Source organism: Fringilla coelebs (genome assembly GCF_963513975.1).
Source record: "Fringilla coelebs genome assembly, chromosome: 2".
NCBI classification, from domain to species: Eukaryota; Metazoa; Chordata; class Aves; order Passeriformes; family Fringillidae; genus Fringilla; species Fringilla coelebs.
The window spans coordinates 89,295,442-89,301,441 of record NC_140029.1 but is presented as its reverse complement, the minus strand read 5'-3'; positions in this window follow the sequence as shown (position 1 = coordinate 89,301,441).

Here is a 6,000-nt window from a genome sequence, read left to right as displayed (position 1 = left end):
TAAACATTTACCAAAGCAGGACTTTTGTCTTAATAGACCACTCTTCCTATTGCAATCTGCTTTTGCTTCCCTTTTCCTCGCATTTTTAGCCCTAGAGAGCTGCTTTTTAGAGATGGTGAAACACCTTGGTTAACATCCTGCCATTGTTTCCCAGTAATTTTACAACCTAGGTTAGAAGAGTGTAGACATGACGGGAAAAGTATCTTTAGTAAGTCATTCAGAAAAACGAGATGAAAACTGATAGGTTTGGAAATATATGGGGGAGGTGGAAGGAGTGAAATAGGGAGAGAATTGTAACTGTGGAAAAACTTCATCCTCACCAGGGATCTGATGCATTGTACCCAGTGATAAGCATTGTAGCAGCAGAGCAGACTGGCCTCGGGCACCAGAGAGGAGGGGACTCTGATCTCTTACACTTCAGCAGCGACATGTTCACCATACATAGTAATACCTTCAATATCATGAAGAAGGTAAAAGATAAAATAGCTCCATGTATTCGGACCGTGGGGGTTTTTTCTGCCTTTGTTTTTCCTGTGTAGATTTTATTTTGTAAATTGACTTTATCTGAGTAGACTTCCCGCTTATCGTTTCAGAGGGTCAGGCAAAACACATTCTGTCTGAAGCCCCTTTTTTCTTATTTTTTTCCTTCCTTAGGCTGACTGTAAGGTGTGAATGGAAAAATGAATGAACTTACCTATTCTTTGGTACTGCTGTTAATGAAGAATAATCAGCTGTCGTGAGTGACTTCTCAGCAATGCTGACAAAAACTGAATTTTCCAAGCACAAGGACGAGATCAAAATGGATCATATGGATCAGCAAAATTTAATTTGCCATTACTAGAGATGGGTGGAAGGATGCTGGTGAGATCAGAGAGGCTTTTTGGGTGAAGGAGACACAAAGGACCAGGGAGAAATTGTGAGCATTTCAGAGTGAAGGTGGACAGACCAGACTGGAGTGAATCCGTGGTGGTGGGGAAGCGGCCCAGGAGGACACTGCCTGTTGATGGTGCCATCAGGTGAGAAGAATTTGGGCTCTAAACAGAACTGACCTGACCACACCTTCTCCATCTGCAGAGATCCTTCCTCACTGCCATGTTAGCGGGGAGAACGTGGGAAAGGTCTCGGCGAGCGTCCTCAAGGCTGGGCTCGCTTCCTTCACGGCTATGCGGGGCCAGGGGCAGAGGCCGGGCGGCGCCGCACGCCTGAGCCCCGCGGCCCGCTCGATCGGACCGTAGGGAGCCACCGTCCTCCCGCCGGATGGCTGCTGGGGCGGCTCCGCGGGCCGCCTGCCCCTCGGCAGCTCCCGCAGTCCCTGCGGGCTGGGCTGCGGCGGGACGGCACCGGCGCCGAGCCGAGCCGAGCCGAGCCGTGCCGTGCCGGGCTGGCTCAGCCGCGCGGGAGCGCGCCGGGCGCGCCCCGGGGGAGGCGCGGCGCGGCCGCTGGGGGGCTGCCGGTAACTGAGTCGGGTCCGCAAGTGTAGTTACCGGGAAACCGCGCCCGCCCCGCCTCCATCTATCCATCGATCCACGTATCCATCCATGCAACCATCCATCCCCAGCGCCCCTCGCTGCTACTGCTTCTTCTTACGGGGACGCGCCAGCCGCTCACCCACCTCCCCCCGTCCCCACTTGCTTTACTCTTACAGGGACAAGCCCGCTGCCCACCCGCCTCCCCCCTCCGCTCCCGGCCTGCGGCACCGCCCGCCGCTCACCTGTGCCCGCCCCGCTCGCCCGGCGGGCGGGAGGGGCCCCGCTCCCCCCCGCTCTATGCGCATCCCGCGCCGCCCGCACCTGTCCCGTTCCGCCCGCCCCCCGGGGTCCCTCGCCTCCGGCCCCGCCGCCGGCCCGTCCCGCGCTCCCCGCGGGCAGAGGGGCGGCCCGGCCCGGCCGGCGCTGCCTCCCCTCCCCGGGCCGCGGAGGGCGGCAGCCAATCGGCGCGGCGCTGCCGGGCCGAGCTGTTTACCCAATCTCAGCCCGCCCCCCGTCGGGGAGCCGGGAGCGGGGGGCGGGCGGGCAGCGGGGGCTCGGCGGCGGCACCGGCGGGGACGCGGCAGCGGACGGGGAGCCGCGCGGGGCGCGGCGCAGAGCGCGGAGGCGCGGCGGGGGCAGATGCCAGCCTGGCCCGCGGGCTCCCCGCCCGCCCGCCCGCCTCGCCCCGGCGGCGGCACACCGCGCTCCTACCTGACCATGACCCCGCGCCGGTCCCCGCTGGGCCACCCCGGCGTTTCCCGCTGAAGGGACCGGCTCCTTCCCGACCTCCGCCGCTCCCCGCCTTCTCCGCCTACTCGCTGCTGAGGCTGCCGCCTCTCCCCGGAGCCCCGCCGGAGTGATGGGCTGCATCGGATCCCGCACCGTGGGTAAGGCGTTGGCGGGGACGGCGCCAGAGGATGCTCGGGCAGCCGCGGCCCCCCCCGGGTACCCGCACGGCAGCCCCGGCAGGTCGCCCCTCGCAGCCCCCCTCCGGCTGCCCGTGCAGCGCCATTAGCTGCGTGCGACCCTTCCCCACCTCGGTCTCCCGTGGCGTGGCGGGGCTGCGCGGAGCCGCTGGCCTAGGTGCTGGCGGCGGGACGTGCCCGGGGCCGGGGGTCGTCTGCCCCTGTCACCCGTGACGAAAGGTCGCCGAACATGTGGGTCAGTGCGGCGCCTCCGGAGAAGGGGGTGGGTGCGGGGCGTGCCGTGCCGTGCCGTGCCGTGCCGTGCCGTGCCTCCCGAAGCGGGATCAGGCGGCCGGCGGCTGGCTCCTTTGCTCGGTAAGGGTTTATTGTTATCCGAGGGTACATAACGTTGCATGATCTGCACGTCTTCTTGTCTCCCCCTTCCCCCTGCGTAGACTTCAATGGAGAAGAGCAAACAAAACTGAATCCCTTCCCTCTCGCAGAGCTATTGCGAGGGGACACGGGGAGGGACCGCATCCTTCCGCTGGGCCACGCCATGCACATTTTTAACCAAAAGATCCCGAGCCTTCAGGCTGCGTAACCCATCTCTCCCCTCCTACACACATGCAGATACCAAGAGGTCTCTTGATCTTTAAGCAGAGGTATCTACAGGTAAACACAGCATTCTGGGTACACTTTCTCGCCTTCAGGAAATTTTTTTTCTGTGCAAACCACAGGTACAGCTCTATCAGTTACATGGGGATATATAATTCAATATGCCAAAAGAATCTCTGAGAGCAAAACAGAGTTCATTTGGCAGTACATCGTGCTCCCAAGCCGTCGGCTCTGTCTCTCCCAAGAGCTCACGGGCATCTGTGGGAAAAGGAGACCTCTGAGGACATCAGATTTGCACCACCGCCCCAGATGGAGGGACTGTGTCACCTCGGAGAAAACCTGAGGGACTATGTCAAAGCCTGATGCTGTGACACTTCTTGTCTCAGTGGGAAAGCCCTTTGTGAGCACTTGCAGGGAGCCATCTACTCCTGCAGCAGCAAACTTTAAACTACAGAATCCAGTTTCTACTTCAGGAATTCATTCCTGTATCTAGCCTATGCCTCTCAGTGGTCTCAAATGTCCTTATGACCTAGAGAAATCTCTTACGTGTCTACATGGCAAAGATCACTGCAATAATTCCCTTGAGATTCCTCAAGCTCACCTGGATCAGTGTCTCTATAGCATATCAGAAAATGTGTTGCCTCCATCTCCTGCCTTGCCCCTATCCTGCACACACCCGCGCTGCTGAGGACATTATTATTCTGTTAGCTGGGTAATTATTGATACGCCTTTCATCGATGTCTGTCTGAACAGGCAGCGTTAATTCTTGGTCTCTCTTCTTTCAACAATGCTGTTGAAATGAAGAACAAACATGCATTTGGTAACATCCACTCTCCACTGCGAAATGTGGTTAAGGTGTCGCACAAACTACAGGTGTTTGTTCCTGTGCTTGGCAGCGTTTTTATGATCTGTGACTTGGAGTCTATGTTACGAAAAAACCCCTGGTATAACTGAGCTGTTGCAAGTATCATTCTCATATGATATTATATATATATATATGTTTGTATATATATTTATAAATGTCATACAGTTGTGTGGGCATAGATGAAAACAGAAAATAGCATCTATGCTGTGTCGATGGGATAATGATAGCTGAAAATTCACTTTGCAAATTGCAGTCCTTCAATACAGACCTTAATGGTACAGATGTTTGACTTCTCATATGATAGCAATTTTTGGTTCATTCTTGATGGTGATAGCTCAGTGGACTTTGGGGACCTATTTATACACTTAACTGAGGAGTTTTTCTTGCCCTGGTGTTATGAAGGCGTGTGCTAAGGGGGATTGCACAGCTATGATTCTGGTCTCTGTGGGAGTCAGATATGAATGTAGTAATACTGTCTGATGCCTCCTTCATGTGAAACTTTTACACTGCTTTGCTTTAGAAGGGACTTTTTCTCCTGTCAGTCCTAGAGGCTGGATTTAGTGAAGGTGGGATCCTTGAATGTTAGTTGGACTACTCCACCTAAGGAATTTTGTTCAGAAGAATTCTTACTTGGCAGCCTAGATTTTTGGCTCCAGCCTTCCTGGAGTTATTGAGAGGATTCTTCAGACATATTTTTTTCGAGCTGGAAATCAATGCTTTGAAGTACTAGGTCTGAGCTCTAGGATGTAGTTGGAAACTAACATGCTAGCGTTGAGTAGAGCTTTGTGTTCTGTCTTCCAAGTGTATCTGGTTAGATTTTTGCAGCATTAGTTCAGTATACAGCCTCTTTTTGGCTTGCCAAGACCAGGTAAGTCCCAGAGAAGGGAGTGCTGTTCCTGTATTGGTTTTACCTTGGAATTTACATGGAGCAGATTTTGAACTCAGAATTCAGGAGGTTTTAATTAGTGATAGAAAGCTCATAATCAGTCACATTTAGTTTATTCACCACACAAGGGCCAGTGCAGGATTGTGCCCTGAGCTTGCTCCGGGCCTTTTTCCATTCCAATTTTAAGCAAGCCACATGATTTCTTCATCTCCCGCAGGGATGTTTTACTATGATCTAGTTAGATGTCATAGTTTGCACATGTTTAGTGATGTGCAACTTTAAATTTTCTTTCCTAAATATGAGTTTTCTGGTTATTTCTCTCTGGGGAAAAGTAATTGAGAGGGTCATAACAGAGCAGCTCCATATGTGATAATTTGAAATAGAGTCATAGAGTATATTTAAATTTTACAGAGGACACCAGAATGGCAATGATCACGTTATGATTTCCTAAGGTATGGAAAAAGCTGAAAAGTGATCTTAAAAGGCTAACCTGATATCCAATCACCTTCTCCACAGTCACATCTCAATGTCATACATGTGCTTTGTGTAACATGGCATGATAGCAATTACACAGTGAGAAGTGGAGGTGGCTTCTTCCTCTGGTAATGACTGCAGGTCATGTCGGTGATACCCCATCATAGTTCCTAGAGAGCTGCCTAGCAACTCTCATCATAGCTGGGTCTCAGTTTCAGGAGTATAGAGGAGAATTTTCACTGAGGTTGCTGGACAGTTAAGGCTGTAAAATCCACCTAGGAACTTGTAGATATTTGAGTGCCGACCAGCTAAATGCCAAAGATCAGCTTGGTTGTTGTCAGTAACTGAGTTAGCCAAGTTTAGGGTTTCAGGTCTGCATAGGTGTCTAAATGCATTGCAAGTGTACCTTTGACTACAGCTTAGACATTTCCTAACACTGGCTGTTCTGATTAGTGTGGCAGGGTTTCTCTTAGTTCCTTGAATGGATTCAAATTAATAGAAAGCTCAAGCCTGTTAAGCTCAGGATTGCTGTCTCTTTTTTTCCAATGATTTCTCTGATTTCTCTCACATCTTTGCTCAGAAGCCTACAGCAAACATGTTTTGTGAATGTGATGTAAAATGGTGGGAAAATATTCCGAGATATTACAAACTAATAGTACTTTCGGAGTGTGGGAGAAGAGAAACTAGAGTTGCTCACACTGAGGGTCAGGAAAAGCTTTTTGACTGTGAGAAGTGTCAAGCCCTGTAACGTGTTTCCCAGAGATGTTGTTCAGCATCCATTCTTTG